The sequence below is a fragment of the Pseudorca crassidens genome, chromosome 12 (genome assembly GCF_039906515.1).
Source record: "Pseudorca crassidens isolate mPseCra1 chromosome 12, mPseCra1.hap1, whole genome shotgun sequence".
In the NCBI taxonomy this organism is placed as follows: domain Eukaryota; kingdom Metazoa; phylum Chordata; class Mammalia; order Artiodactyla; family Delphinidae; genus Pseudorca; species Pseudorca crassidens.
In genome coordinates, this window is record NC_090307.1 from 7696863 (window position 1) to 7714231 (window position 17369).

Below are 17369 nucleotides of genomic sequence, written 5' to 3' on the forward strand. Positions count from 1 at the left end.
CACTGCAGGATCCAGGCAGCCTATAAGAAGGCAACAGCCTCATCTCCTGCCCACATACACTCTGGTCTTCCTCGAATCCAACTGCCAAACTGCAGGAAGAGTAAAACCCGAAAGAGCTTTCCATCTCACCCAGTGAAAAACAGGTCTTTACAGTGGGCTGCAAGGCCGCACGTGATGTCACGCCCCCATTCCTATACCACTCCTCCCTTGCCCTCTCCACTCGCGTCCTGGTGCTCTGAGAATACTAGACACGTGCTGCCATTGAGGGCCTGGGCGCTGGCTGCAAACATTACACAACCAACTCCGCCCCCGCCACTTCTTTCAAGTCTTCACGACTGTCACTTTCTCAGTGAGACCTGCCCTGATCATGCCATTTAGGCTGCAACACAAACCCGCTTACCATACTCACTCATTTTCCCTGGCAGACAACAGAACTGTCTTAGTAGGTTCTCCGTCACTCTCCCACCTCTTTAAAGATCATAAGCTTTACAAAAGTAGGGATATTAACTCTGCCTTACTCACTGATGTGTCCCAAGCATCCAGGAGCACAGCACGGGCACGGGAGGTGCTCAGTAACTATGAGTCAATAAATGCTAGACATGCAAACCTAATCAGGTATGGTGAACGGATCCCCTGCCCATCTTCACCTTCCTCACTCCCCACCTCAAGCAATAATTCGCCATCATTTGGGAAAATGTTACAACATTTCTTAACATGGTCAATAAATTCTACACAATCTGGCTATTTTTGATGATTTCTGCTCCATTCACATTCACCATATTTTCACTCAACACACAACTTCTTAACATACTGCTCCTTTGATTTGAACTGTGTTTTTTTTTTTTCCATTCTCCTCCTTGACTAATTCCTTCAAGCTCACCTGTCAGTTCCTCAGGGAACATACCTTACTCTTCCTGATTAGGTGAAATCCCCCAATTACAATGATCTCAGAATACTGCACACCTCTCTGGCCTACGATTTTTATCTGGGATGTATGCTTACATCTGTTTGTATGATTATTCGATTAATACCTATCACCCCATCAGACTATGATTGACACAAAAGCAGAGACTATGTCCATTCTTTTCCCAGCATGTTATCGCAGCACCTAGCTTGTATCTGGCCCAAAGAAGGCACTCAATAAATATTTGCTGAATAAACAACAAAGTAAAATGAATGAGAACACTGGCCCACAATGACAGGCGACTTGATGCTGATGTATTTAATTGCCTCAAGAGCAGAACCGGTAACTGCCTCTGATGTGGTAAGTATTACATTTAAATTACCCTTAGTAGATCTGGGGTTCAAATGGTTCTGCTTCCCACTATCACATCCATTTCATAGAAAACAAGACTGATAACCACAGTAAAAGTACTTGGTAATTATCTACTTGATAATTATTCCTTTTTCAACTACCAACCCATATGCAACTTAATATAACATTCAATAAACAAAATTCAATCCTAAACATTAGAAACTACAAAAAGTTCTAGTAGGCCATATGGTCTTTATCTCTTCCCTTCATTTTCTAGGCAAAGATTACTCTGGAATTTTTAAGAGTATCTGTTTTTCTGTTTGCACTTCTAAAAATACACGCCATCTTTTTATAGGATTACCATCTGTCTCATCATGCCGAAGTAAATGTTCTGAATTAGTTTCACTGCTTTTCTAATTGTAAAATTTTAAGTTTACACATATACTTGAAAATGTGTATAAAGGTTCAAGGGGAAGTTTTAGACATGAATACTTTATCCATACAGGCAGAAGATAATATCTTCAAATAATTTCACAATCTCTTTTTTAAGGAATGATTGGAGGTAGTCATGCTTGCCATTGTAAAATGAAAAAACTTAAAGGACAACATCAAAACAACTACCTAACCTTCAACAAACAAAATAGCGTTATTATTGCCATTTTAAAAGTGAGGAAACTGAGTCTCAGAGAGATTAGAACTTGCCCAAATAAGTTAAATAATTTGCCACGAGGAAAACTAGCAGATCCAGAATTTGAACCTGGATGCTGACACCAAAGCTCACGTTTCCCCTATAACAAGCTGCCTTGTTGGTCGTGCTCGTGCTTAAGTCAGTGGTTCCCAAACCTTCCTGTCTTGGGACCTTTTTGCCCTTTTTAAAACTACTGAAGGCCACAATAAAGCTCTGTCTCTGTGGGTTATATCTACTGAAATCGTTTCTTAAAAGTTAGTTGCCCTGGGCTTCCGTCGTAGCGCAGTGGTTAAGAATCCATCTGCCAATGCAGAGGACACGGGTTCGAGCCCTGGTCCGGGAAGATTCCACATGTCACGGAGCAACTAAGCCCGTGCGCCACAACTACTGAGCCTGCGAGCCACAACCACTGAAGCCCGTGCACCTAGAGCCCGTGCTCCGCAAGAGAAGCCACCTGCGCACCACAACGAAGAGTAGCCGCCACTGGCAGCAACTAGAGAAAGCCCATGCGCAGCAACAAAGACCCAACACAGCAAAAAAAAAAAAAAGTTAGTTGCCCTGGGAAATCTGAAACCATATCAAGAATTTCTTTACTCTGTTACATTTAATCCCTATTAGAAATTAGAGATTTAATAAAAATATTTATTAATTCATTTTTAAATGACAATTTACTCATTACATGTTAACATAAATAATTTTTCAAGAAAAATAAATACATTTTCCCAAAACAAAAATTCAGTGAGAGAAGTAGTACTGTTTTACATTATTGTAAATCTTTTCTCTGTCTGACAAGACAACTGCACTCGTCTGTGTTTGCAGTCAATCTGTTACAATATGTTGTTTCAGTTAAAGTGTAAGAAGAAAATCCAACCTCCTACAGATATAGAACTGGAAAGGGGAGGATATTTTATTTAATAACCTTTTCATAACTGTGGATAGTCTTCTTGTGATACTAGAACAAAATCAAGTGCTAGTTTCCTAAAAGTTAGTAGTGCTAAGAAATCTACAGCCATATCAAGAATTTTTTACTCTACTACATTTAAATCCATTGGTCTCGGTGACATTTTGAATGAATCCTTTATGCAGGCATGATTTTTTAACATCAGGTATTAGTTATTTCATTATACAATATCAAAAAATTACATTTAATATCACCACTGATCTCATCAGCAAAGTCTGTAAGTACTGGGAAGCAGTTAAGCAAACAGTGGTAGATAGAAGTTTTCCACAATTCTAACTTTTGCTTGAATCTAACATGGGCAACGATATTGTCAGTGAAGAGAAAGGCTTTACTTTGACCATTTATAAGAAAATATCGACTGAACACTCAAGTTGATTAACCATAGTTTGTCTGTCAATTGTTCTTTTAGGTAAAAGTGGCGTGTCATGAAAGAGCAGCTAGTTCAGTAAGTAACTCAAACAATGGCACAAGGCTTCGCTCAAGACACCTTCGTTAGCATGTGGTACAAGTGCTTCCTACGCACTTCCATTTCATCATAAGGATTTTGAAAAGGTGTGTACTCAAGGTCAAAATGTAATAAAATTAATAATTTTTATAGCTTCATCAATGACATTCTTAAATGTAACTGGAATTTTCTTCTTACTACAAGTGCTTGGAGGTGAAGAACATATGACTACTATGAGAGTTTAATACTATTACACAGTTAGTGCCATTGCTTTGTTCGTGGTAAGGCACCATCAATTTTATTCACATTGCTTTTGCACCCTCGGCAAAAATGGCGATACAGTGAAAAAGGCAAATGCTTTAGCATTATTATGAAAGGGGATCCACAAACCATACTTTGAGAACTGATAGCTTAAACTACCTGTGAAGACAGTTTAAAAGAACAAAGAGAAAGACTTTTAATGTAAGCAAAGCATCCACATTAAAAATCAGCAAGATAGGAGGTTCACTGTTGTAACCATCTCTCTGCATTTCAATTTCCAGCCAGTTTCTGAGCGTGACATGGCTCATGCCCTCCCAGGTCAGCTCCTTGAATTCTATTCCACTGCTCCTGAATCTGTCAGGTCACTACCTGCCATTACCTTTATAAAAAAGGAAAAATAAAAAAGAGACTACTAAAGCCTTTCCATAAAGGGAGAAGCAGAAATGAGGGAAAGAAACAGACCATATAAAGAAAGAAAATAAGGTCAATGGCCAATATAACAGGAGATGGAATTTAGGTCCCAATGTTTGTTATGCCAATAAATATGAATGGGATACACCCAACCATAAAAATAAAGAGACTTTCAGATCTGGTTTTTAAAATCCAATCATATGTTACATAAAAACAACACACTAAAACCAACTGCCTCATAAAGTTTCAAAACATCATAAAATTTCTATTAGCCACCTCTTTCCGATTCTCCTCTTCTTCAGCATTCCTGTGATTTTCTTATTCTATCAGCTGAATTATATCTACTTGTATTCTATTTGAGATCAGGAACACTATCACTTGGTCACTTGTTAGACCCCAGTAACTGAAATAGTTCCTGGGCATTGCTGATGCTCATCCAAACTTTTCTGAACTTAGAGTCTTTTTTTTTTTTAAAGTTCTTCCTACAAAAAAAGTTAATCGATTTGTAAACACTAAATAAATGCAGATGGCTAAAAAAATTTTCTGCGGAATTAGGTGTAAGCAAAACCGCTCTAAAGGACTATGAAAACGTTACTGCAAAACATATCTCAGCCTTCGTACGAAGGTTGCTTTGCAAGTGTGATTATAATTTTACTTAAAAGAAGTGCCAAACTGGAAATCAAAGATGATGCATTATGGAAGGCTGGAGAGGACATAATTCAAACTGATAAGAGTTTTTAGTCACTGATTATTTAAAGAAAAGACATTGGTCCTACACTTGGAAATGAATGAGAGTGCATATTTACTTCTTTTAATTTAAAATAAAATGTTTAAAAGTACATGAGTGTATGTTTCAGTGCAGTTTTTTTTTGTTTTGTTTTGTTTTTTTGCAGTACGCAGGCCTCTCACTGTTGTGGCCTCTCCCGTTGCGGAGCACAGGCTCCGGACGCGCAGGCTCAGCGGCCATGGCTCACGGGCCCAACCGCTCCACGGCATGAGGGATCTTCCCGGACTGGGGCACAAACCTGCGTCCCCTGCATCAGCAGGCGGACTCTCAACCACTGCGCCACCAGGGAAGCCCTTCAGTGCAGTTTTTCCATTAACTGATAAATACCAATCCTAATTATTTTGGGGAAAAATCCTCTAATAGAAAAGAATGAAAAAAGGCATAAGCTAACAACAACTGGCTGTCATAATCAAGAAAAAAGGGAAAATGTGTTTACACAAAATTAGAAATGGAAAGAGCAAGAACTATGGATCTATGAGAAATCAAAATATGTTAAGAGTACTTTGAAATGCTATGAAAATTAACCTGCAACTCAGATGAAATGGATAATTTTATGGCAAATATATATTACCAAAATTTGTATCAGAAGAGGGAGGAATCCAAAAGAGGCTGACAGTTGTCAAAGAACCTGAGAAAGTTATCCAAGAACTACCATGGCCCTCTCTTCCCTTGGGGAGAAAAAGTAACAAGTCACTATAGACATATGTCCAATACTCACTAAACTACTTCAGGGCATAGCAAGGAAAAAAAAAAAAAGGCTCCCAAATTTATTTTTGAAGTCAAAAGAACACTGATACCGAAACTGGACAGAGACAACAAATTCTAAAAAACCAAAACACCAAAATCTCACTTACGAACACCGAAACAGAAATCTTAAACAGCAGCAAATGTTCAGAGCAGTGGGGGAAACAATTCAACTAGATAAGGTACATCCCAGGATGGCTGGCATGGCTGTATATTTGTAAATTTATTAGTATAATTTATCATAGATCAAAGAAGCAAAATCATATGAGCATAGCTATAAAGAACAAAAAAGATCTGAAAAAATAACATCAATTTCTGACTTCCCCCAAAAATAGTCTTTGTAAAATTGAAATAGATGGACATTTAACACGATACATATAACAAAATTATGAGCCATAATGAACAATGAAGAAATGCTGAAAGCCGGCAACAAGGATGCCAATTATCAATACTTTATTTAGCATTATTTTCAACATATTAGCCAATTAATTAGACAAGAGTAAGAAATAAGTATAAATATTGGAAAGGAGGAGACAAATTGTCATTATTTACAAGTGACATGATTGAATGAATATCTGGAAATACAACAGATGCAGCTGAGGAACTATTAGGGGGGAAAGAAGAAAACTCAGTTAAGTAACTGCTTACAAAATGTATATGTAAAAATCACTAGTAATTCTATATTTTTTTAAAGCTGGTAAGAAAATACAATAAAAGACTAGATTCTACTTATAACAGTTTTTAAAAAGATGAAATTAATTTTTTAAATGTCCAGAACTTCATGAAAAACTCTAAAACTCCTCAAAGGATCATAAGAGATCTAAATATATAGAAAGACTTATCTTGTTCTTCAATAAAACAATTCAATTCTGTCAAAATATTAATTCAAGATCCCATGAAAACATCAAGGATGTCTTTGCCAGAAACCTGACAAAATGATATTGAAGTTAACTCTGACATATAAACAATGAAAAAAGTAAGGAAAATCCTAAAGGACAAATGAAGGAGGATGAGCTGCACTGGATGTCAGAACATACTGTGAGCGCTTAAACCTGGAGGGACAAGGACTAGGAAGTCAAGAAACAGACCAGACACATAGGAAAGGCTCTGTAACTACGACAGGTGGAACTACCGGAGGAAAGGTGGGTTATTAAAGAGACGATGAGAGTAGGTTGCAAAACCATTTGGGAGTGGTGGGGAAAGGAAGATTCTGACTTTATTTCTTATGTAAAAATAAATTCCAGAAGGATCAAATATGTAAACAAAATAAATAAATAAATGAAAGTTGAAGGAAACTCTTAAAAAACTTGCACTGCAAGAAAGACTTTCTATGCACAACATAAAATCTTGACTCCATAAAGAAAAAGATCGACAGATGTAACAATGCAAAATGCATAAATTTCTGGATAGCCAAAAAATGGCATAAAGCCAAAAAACAAACTGGAGGAAAACTGCCAACACATATGACCAAGGATTAATTTCTGTCACATAGATCATGCTCTTAGAAATCAGTAAGAGAAAGGCACACAATCCTATAAGCAAACGGGCAAAATATACAAAGAACAGTTCACACAAAAAGAACGATGGAAGAAAAGAAGTCAAGCAAACAAGTAAGAGAGAAATCAGGCAAAGCAGGAGAGGGAGAAAATGAATTCAAGTGGCCAGTCAACACCCTAGAAGATTCTCAACTCATTCACCACAAAGAAATTAAAGGAATTTGGGCGAGATGCGAACTGTTCTACAATGAGATTGTGATGGTGGTTACATGACGGAATGCATTTGTATAAACTCAACAGACTGTACACTGTAAAGGGTGTTTCACTGTACATAAACTGTATATCAACCTTAAAAACTCACTAAAAAGGAAATTCAAAGCAAAACAAGATAATATCTTTCACCAATGAGTTTGAAAAAACTAACAACGTTGGCAAAGGTATGGGAAACTAGCAGTGATAACTAATCGTTGAAGTGCAAATGGCTACAACTTGTGGAGGAGTATTTGAAAATATTTATCAAAATCTTAAAATTCACATATGCTTTAACCAATAATTATGCTATTAGGAATTTGTCTTTTGGATCCATATACATGCCGAAAACAGGAACATATGGAAAACGATGTTCGCTACAGAATTAAAAAAATAAAAACTAATATTACTTGATCATTTACCTAGTAATGGTCTACTATTGGTAAATACAGGCCGCATATTGGCCTAATACGTGCCAGGCCTTGGGTTAAGTCTTTGGAATACACTGCGTCTCGTTTAATCCTGATAACCCAGCGAGTTCGGTACTAGGCACAAGAAGTATATAGCACAGTGGGCAGCACTCCTCTGAAACCAGAATGCACGAGTTCACGTATATCCCCAGGTCCACCTTTTATCGGTGTGTTATCTTAGAAATAACAGTATCAATCATGCAAGTTAGTTGTGAGATTTAAATGTGTTCGTAAATGCGATATCCTTAAAAAATGCTGACCACACAGTAAGCTATACAGGTGCTTGCAGCTAAAGGCAGTCGTAACAATAGTAACATTCCCATTGCATAAATGGGGACGCTGAGGCAGAGATCACAGCACTTGCCTAAGATCACAGAACTGATTCTACAGAACGAGTCCACTTAATCACTACACAAGACTTTTGCTGCATAATTCATTTTGGTAAAAATGTGGAATTAATCTAAATATCAGGGAGCAACAATAAAAATACACATCAAAAATCAGTGACTAGTTTAATAAATTATAATCCATCAATACGACGGAATATTATATAAAGAAAGGGGTCTAAGATATATTGTTGGAAAAAGGCAAGTTACAAAATAAAATGCAAATATGATCCCATTTGTGTACTTATTTATATGCCTAAATATGTATAGTAAATGTCTCAAAGAATATCCGAGTATCAGTGATCACACTTCTAGTGAACAGGAAATGGGATCAGGAAGCCCTACATGCAAGACATACATTTTCTACAGTAGATCTTCCTGTGGCAATGGAGCAGGTTTCACTTTACTACAGAACAATGACCACCCTCTCCCCTTACAAAAGAAAATCTGCAGCCTGTGTAAAGGAATGTGTGTCTGTGTGTTTCAGCCACCTGGTGTCATGAAAAGCAGGACTCTGATGCCCTCAGGGTCAAAGGTAAGGTCTCAACAGCTTTCCTTAATCATCCATCTCTCTAAACCTGCTTAAACTGTTCCCAGTTCTCCCCATCTTCTTATCTCCTGATCCATCTTCCCCTTTGCACCTTGCCTTGCCTCATTCCATATACCGCACTCTCTTCTTTCAGTCTTTTGCTTCCTATTCACAACCCAGACTCTCCCAGCAGCTCTGATCCCTATGAAGACCAGGAATGAACACCTGATCCAGCCAAATCCCTGACATCAAACCACCTCGGTACCACTGAGTTCACTCCATACAAGTGGTTCTCATCATTCACTACAATTTCTGTATGTTTCCTTAACTATGCCCACCTCTTTGCCTCCCTCTCCTACAGTATTTATCACTCCAGCTCACATACTTGTCTTGACACTGATAAAACACTGCACTTCCTTGAACAGTATAAGGAGATAGCTGCAAACCACAGTAAAAACACAGGGATGAAAGATAAAGTCCTTACCCTCCAGGCCCTTAGATTCTAGTAGAGAATTTAAGTAAGCAAGCATTTGCAGAAGGGTTGTAAAAGGAACACATTAGGATGCGACCATCATTCAGAGAGACCTAACTCACACCAGGAGGAAGAGGGGAGGTGTCCTGTCACTACGACTACTACCACCACCACAAGCACCACCCACTAGGAGGTTGTTATGCACTAAAATGCACACTAATCTCCTTGAATTCTCACAAGAACTCTGTTTGGAAGGTCCTATCTTTATCTCCATTTTATAGAAGAGTAAACGAAACCTTAGAATATTTAACAATTGGCCCAAAGTCACAAAGGAAGTTGCCAAGCAATAGACACAAGAGCCGTCACGTGTCACTTTATCTGTGTTAAGATAATATGGAGCCTGGGAGGACAGAGCCTTGTGGTTCTGAGCAGAGACTCTGCAGCCATCCTGCCCGAGTTCAAATCACAGCCACCACCGCCCAATGATCTTGGGCATCCATGCCTCAGTTTCCTCATCTGAAAATAGGAATTAAAAAGTATATACCAAAGGGGATCCACTTCTGGCATGATGGAAAGGGAAGCTAATAAATCCTCTCTGTAAAAAGTAACTATAAAGCTGGGCCAAACTGTCAAAAGCAACCATTTCAGCATTTTGGAGATAAACTAACAGCATACAACTGAGAAGCTTATTCATAAAAACCAGTGAACATTGGGACTTCATTAAAATTATAGACTTTTGTGTTGCAAAATGCATCATTAAGAGGAAAGAAAAGCCACAGACTGGGAGGAAATATTTGCACACCATATATCTGATAAAGGACTTGTACCCAGAACAAATATATAAAGAACTCTTTAAGACTGAATGAAAGACAAATAACCTGTTTTAAAATGGGCAAAAGACTTAAATAAGACCTTTTACCAAAGACATACAAATGGCCAGTAAGCACATGAAAAGGTGCTTAACACTACTGGTCGTGAGGACAATGTAAATGAAAACCACAATGAGACACCACCACCCACCCACTAGAAGGACAAGACCCAGCCTTCGCAAGAATGTAGAGAAACTGGAACCCTCCTGCATCACTGGTGGCAACGTAAAGTGAGTTGGCTTTTAAACATTTTTCTTTTTTCCTTATTACAGGAAAGAATGATTAAAATGCTTCACTAGATATACAGAAAACAAAGATTTATGGAAAGGCAGGTAATTTCAGACCCCTAGGAATCACTCCGTATCAGTTTATACAGATCATCTACTTCCTTTTTTCTACAGCTGTATAGTACTTGTGTATTGACGTTTTATTCTTTTTGTGGTGTCTTGGAGAACTTAAGTTTCTCACTGCATTTTAGTCGAATTTGTTAAGTCTTCCCTCATTGTAGGCCGATTCTATTGTCTTAAGAAATTCTTCCAACAATGAAAGCATGTATCTCCTGTTATTTCCTATAAAAAAGTATTAAAAGTTCTGCCTTTCACATGTAAGTCCTTGGTTAATACTTGGTTAGTACTGACTTATGTGTGAGGTAGGGATTAATTTGCATTTTTCCACAGGGATAACCAATTGGCTCAACACATTAACAGAAAAATACTGACCCTCATAAGAATCAAAGAAATGCAAATTAAAATAGTAGTGATTTTTCACAAGTCAAATCAGCAAAGATTTTTCTAAATGATGATGTTCCCTACTTAAAAATGTCTTAATATAGTTGTAAAAAATCACTTGGCTATATGCAACTCTTAAAAATATTCATACTTTGACCCAATAATGCTAGTTTTATAAATCTTGAATATGAAAACAAAACATAACAATGTCCCCTGCATTATTATGTGGTGAAAAATAAATTTAAATTAAAAAAACCAGAAACATTCTGATTTCCAACATATGAGAACCGTAAACAAAATTCTTACACATCTACACAATGGAACTTTAGGGAACCACTAAAATTGATATTTATACAGTTAAAAATAACATGGGGGAAAAGTTCATATTGTTCATTTGTTAAGTGCAAAAACACAGGAAACAAAATCTTATGTAAAGTGTGGCCTCGATTATGTAGAAAGAATAGGGAGGAAAATCAGACCAGAAAGAAATACAGCATAACTGTCAACTGGATCATAGAAGACTTTGTAAATATTATTTTCAATACCTTATTTTCAAAATATTCTATAATAAACATGGAGTGTTTTTATAAGAATAAAGTCTGTAAATTTGTTTGTTCTTAAGGTACTTTTTAAAAGGGAATGGCTGAGTAGATCCATCAGGTCAGAGCAGAATGCAAGGTCTTTTCTTGGCTTTTGTACATGGCATGACTACCAAACAGAAAAGTAAATCAATAGTTAAGAATATTGCATTATTTTTGTTTTATTACAAACTAGACAGCCCCCTCCTCCTCAGCCCACTTAAAATAACTTTTTGCAAATCTGACGTTACTTTTTATTTGGTGTATGAAATATTCAAAGTTTAAATGCTAAGAGTAATAACCCCACCAGCTCTTCAATGACCCTCTTCCCTCCTTACTTCAGCTTATATCCCATGATTAATCACCATCATTCCACAGCTCATACCTTCAATTCCCTTCCCCCATTCTCACTCTGAAAAACTCCCCTGGCAAAACCACAACACCCGTTAAATCTGACTCTCCCTGCGCCACTCCTGCACCCTTATAGGGAACGTGGCTGGAGAAACACGTGACCACTCTGGCTGGTCTCACTTCGTAGTCATCACCATGAACCTCAGATGGAGCCTTAATGCCGCCTGGAAATCAAACCACATTCCCCTGGTCCACTCACCTCTCACTTTCCTTGCCGACGATGTCACATCTTTCCTCATACCTCCAACACCTATTCCCCCATCTTCAAGCTCAGCAGATGGCCCAGTGTCCTATTTCACAGAGAAAACTAAGAACTTCAGAAGAAAACTGCAGACTCTGACACCACATCAACCCACATCCATCCTTTATTATATACATCCACGCACCTTTCTACCGGGCCCCCTCCACTGGTGTGCTTGGTCTCCTTCTGCTTCCAAAAATTTCCCTCTACTGGATCACTCCTAAAAATGTCACTTCTCATAGACACAAATAAACTTGTCCTGACCCCACTTTCCCCACAATCTATGGTTCTACCTCTTCAATCCCCCTGCAGCAAAACGCCTTGGGAAAATCATGCATACTTGAGATCTACAATTCCCTTTCTCCCATTTTCTCTTAAACCCAAGCCAGAGACCTACTATACCACCATTACACAGAAACTGCTTTTGCCAAGGTCACTCATAACGTCTCCATTGCAAATCCGGCACGGGCTCTCAGTCCTGATCTTACACACTCTACCAGCAGCATCTGATACAGCTGGTCACTCCTCAGATGCTCAGCCTCTAATCTCTTAATGTTGGGCCACCCTGCACTCAGACCCTGGTCATTTCTTCTCTATCTACACTCACGTCCCTCAGCAATGTCATTCATTCTCATGCATGGAATAATGATGCGTCATCCACTCCCAAACTTTTATCTCTTTATTTAGCCCAGTTATAGTCAACTCCCCTCTTGACTTTGCTGCTGCGCTATCTTATAGATATCTGAGACTTAGCATGTTCAAAACTAAACTCTGGATTTTTCCCATCCCACCCCCAAACCTGCTCTACCTGCAGTTTTTCCCACTTTCACTTATGGTTGCTCCATTCTTCCAACTGCTCGGATCAAAACCTTCAGAATCACCCATGGCTTTTCCTTCTCTCACTCCACATCCAATAGCTCAGGGGTTCCCAACCCCCGGGCCTCGGACTGATACCAGTCCTCAGCCTCTTAGGAACCGGGCCGCACAGCAGGAGGTAAGCGGTGGGCGAGCGAGCGAAGCTTCATCTGCCACTGCCCACCATCATTGCTCGCGTCACTGCCTGAACCATAACACCTCCCACACCGCCAGCCCCAGCCCTGTGTCCGTGGAAAAACTGCCTTCCATGAAGCCAGTCCCTGGTGCCAAAAAGGTTGGGGACCGCTGCAACAGGTCACAAAATCTCAATTCCTATCTTCAAAATGTATGCAAAATCCAATCACTTTGGGGTCCAATCTCCACACTGGACCAAGCTGCTGTCCTAACTTGCCTGCATCACTGCAACGGCCTCCTAATTAGTTTCCTGCTTTCCCCTCTGTCCCCGCCCCCACCCCAGTCTTCTTTCAACACTGCACTGGTGCTCAGGGAACTGGCACCAGATGCCTGTCACTACCCTGAGTAACAAAGTCCTGTATCTCTGACCCAGGAGTCTCATGTCTTCTGGCAGCAACCATGAAACTGTTTCTGGCTAACTTGATAGCTTGCAAGGAGGGTAAAATCTCCAACTCCTCACTAAATAACTGAAATGTAGTAAATGTAATAGAATTGCTTTCACTTCTTTTAGATCCTCTGGATCTTCACATAATAAGCTTTATTTTAAAAAGCAATATGGGGACTTCCCTGGTGGCACAGTGGTTAAGCATCGCCTGCCAATTCAGGGGACACGGGTTCGAGCCCTGGTCCAGGAAGATCCCACATGCCGTGGAGCAACCAAGCCTGTGTACCACAACTACTAGGCCTGCGCTCTAGAGCCCACGAGCCACAACTACTGAGCCCACGCACCAAAACTACTGAAGCCTGCGCGCCTAGAGACCATGCTCCGCAACAAGAGAAGCCACCACAACTAGAGAAAGCCCACGTGCAGCAACAGACCCAACACAGCCAAAAATAAATTTAAAATAAATAAATTTATTTTTTTAAAAAAGCAATATGAATATTTGCATGGCTACAAAAGGTAGACAGAGACATTTAAACATAATCAAATTAAGAAAAGTAGACTTAAAGTTGCCATATAATTTAAAATTAAGAATGAATTTATAATTACAGCAAAAGCTCTAATAAATTTTCTATTTTTAACATCTTTATTGGAGTATAATTGCTTTACAGTGGTGTGTTAGTTTCTGCTGTATAACAAAGTGAATCAGCTGTATGTATACATATATCCCCATATCCCCTCCCTCTTGCGTCTCCCTCCCACCCTCCCTATCCCACTCCTCTAGGTGGTCACAAAGCACTGAGCTGATCTCCCTGTGCTATGCGGCTGCTTCCCACTAACTATCTATTTTACATTTGGTAGTGTATATATGTCAGTACTACTCTCTCACTTCGTCCCAGCTTACCCTTCCCCCTCCCCGTGTCCTCAAGTCCTTTCTCTATGTCTGTATCTTTATTCCTGTCCTGCCCCTAGGTTCATCAAAAACACTTTTTTTTTTTTTTAGATTCCATATATATGTTAGCAATATGGTATCTGTTTTTCTCTTCCTGACTTACTTCACTCTGTATGACAGACTCTAGGCCTAATAAATTTTCAAGTGATTCAAATCCCACTTTGTGGGCTATATACAAAAATACAATGTAGCACTAAGTTCGCTACATGACACTGCGTGAGTCTCAGATTCCCCATATAAAATAAAGAGGCTGATCTCTAAAACACATCAAGCTCTAAAATTATCTGATTCAATGAAAACAAAAATATGCAGACTTAGAAATTTAACCTGTAGAGAAGTTTTGTGAGCACTTCTAAGTATCTTTTCCTATAATTGTGTTCAACACATTGCTATTAAATTGAATATAAAACAAATGTTCATAAATTCAATCATTTAAACTGTTAATGGAGCTGGCTTATAAGATTTGATTAATGAAATAAACTCACTGTCAATTTTTTGATTCAGATTTTAACATGTTGTATTTAAAAAGTAGTGCACCTATTACCAATTCATTACTGTCTTTATGTATATACATGCTAATTTTTAAAATGTATACATTTTTACACCTTTCCAGGAACTTACCAATGTTTTAGCTAAAAACATAGTAAATCCCTAGTCTCACCACTTCCACTGCCTATAAGAAAGTATTAAACCATTGGTTAAACTACGAAGTAGGTAAGTTCCTTTGAGAATTTTTTGACTAACTGTTGACAATTAAGTAGGGCCCAAATATCTGTTTGCTGTTTATTTTTATTCTGGGACAGGGGTGCTGTACCAAATAGTATAATGATGGAGTTCCTTCTCTACTTTTCTTTCTTCAAAATTTGTTCATACATAAAGTCTCTTAAATATAATGAACTACCAAAGCAAAAATTTTTAACTCCTAATGGCAACATGCACATAAAAATAATTGAAAAGTAAAACAATTGCTTTGACCGCTTTCAGCCTTTAGGTCTTAACACAAAGCTCCAATTTAAAATGAAATGTGTCAATTATGTGTTCAAGTGCTTTTGCATAGAATATGTAAGAGTTTTTCATTCAATCTGCATTAGAGAATAAGAGATTTTAGTTAAAACAATCTTTTCCTCATTTTATATAAGTATACCTAATAAAGAAGAGCAGACTGGGGTACAAAAAGTAATCCACAAAAGATTTATCAAATGTATATTAAGAGTGACTGTAAACCACATTCACTGATCATTAGCGATAAAGGGCATCCTGCAGAGCAATAATTATTCAAACGAACGATACAGTCCTATTAAGCAAATATAAAAATCTTAAAAAATGGAAAAGGTTATGCACACTGTAAAATGATAACTTAATTATCAAAAGTGATCACTTATTATAGGCTGCCAAACAGGGGATCTCTTGACGCTTTTAAAATGATCCAACTTAAAAATAATCCATGTTACCCACCATAGATCAGCAGGCATTTCATAAATTAAGTTGCACAAAGTTCAGTGACATAGGTGTGGTTTCATGACAGCACTAACTGAAAACACACTGAAAAGCTTTATTTAAAGAAAAATTAGATTTGGGTTTCCCCCAAAGTAAAAGACTTTAATATTCACTGATCCTAGCAAAACAAACAAAAACTATTAAAAAGAAAAAAACTTTGGATGAGCTTCTAATGAAACATATACTTTTTTATCTCCACACACACGCACACAAAAACACAAGGACAATGAAAACTGGAAAACAAATGACAACAGAGTTAACTGGCTTAAACAAATGAGAGAAAGCTGAAATCTAAGCCTACTGGAAGGGAAGGCAACAGAAACAAGCCTAAGAAAAAATATCGCAAATCTGAAACAAGAGTCAGATGCTATTTATTAAAAAGTGGGGGTAGAACAGTTAGAAAACAAAAACTCCTATAAACCAAAATAAAAATTCAACGGAAGAAAAACTGAAAAAAATTCTCCCCCCAAAAAAGAACCAGAAAATTAACCGACTTAAATATTTGAGAAAAGGCTAAAAAAATTAATATATCAATCCAGGAGGTCCAACATCCAACAAAAAAAGAAAATGAAGGGGAAAGCATTACAGAAGAAAAATTTAAATTTTCCCCTGAACTGAAGAACACAAGTTTACACACTGAAGAATCCATGGAATGCTCAGTCCACCCAAAGAAGAAAAAATAATAATCAGGCACATCGTGGTAAAATTTTAAAATCTAGACAATAGCAGAAATATACTATAAGCTTCCAGAAAGAGAAAAAAATTTACATACAAATGACTGGGAAAGAGATGGCAACTGACATAGTGATAACACTGAAAGCTGGAAGTTAGTGGAGCAATGTCTCCGAAATGCCAGGAGAAAGTCTGCTTCCGATGCGGCACACGTTTACAGTCAGCAACCCTTCTGAGCACACGCACGTTTCCCCGCACCCCTGCAGGGCCACGTGACTGGTTCTGGCCAATGGGTTGTGAGCACAAGTGACATGCGTCACTTCTGGGCCAAATATTTACGCCAGCTTGTGACCTGTCAGCTCTCTTTTGCACCTGCTGTGGCAACCTGGAGCCATGGGGTGATATGACGGGGAACTGCAGGAAGATGCCAGAGGAGCGCCAGGCCCCCAGCAGACTGGGTGAAACCAAGCAATAAGCATTTACTTACGCACTGAGATTTCAGAGTTAATCTGCCATTGCAGCATAACCTATTCCATTCTGACTAAAACAGTAACCTAGAATTCTATACAGTCAGGCTATAAAGCAAATATTTAGAACATAGACATTTTCTGACATGCAAGGTCTCAAACACACACGCACACACACCCCATCACCTTACTAGGAAGCTACCAGGAGGTTAAACTCCATCACATCAAGGAAGTAAACCAAGAAATCGAAAACAGGTAACCCTACTTAGGAGAGGAGAGGAAAGAACGGTATAGCTCGTACTGCTCAGCCTGTTTGGGATACTGTCCTTGCCCTCTATAGCTCTTCCCAAACACCCTCCAAGAGTCAG

At 38.4% G+C, this 17369-nt stretch overlaps 1 protein-coding gene across 5 annotated transcripts in view; it reads right to left on the minus strand.

Annotated features, from left to right (window-relative positions):
- The window catches only part of SOCS6 (suppressor of cytokine signaling 6), a 34195-nt gene that overhangs the window by 10504 nt on the left and 6322 nt on the right, over window positions 1-17369 (minus strand). The gene's annotated exons all lie outside the window — the stretch shown is intronic.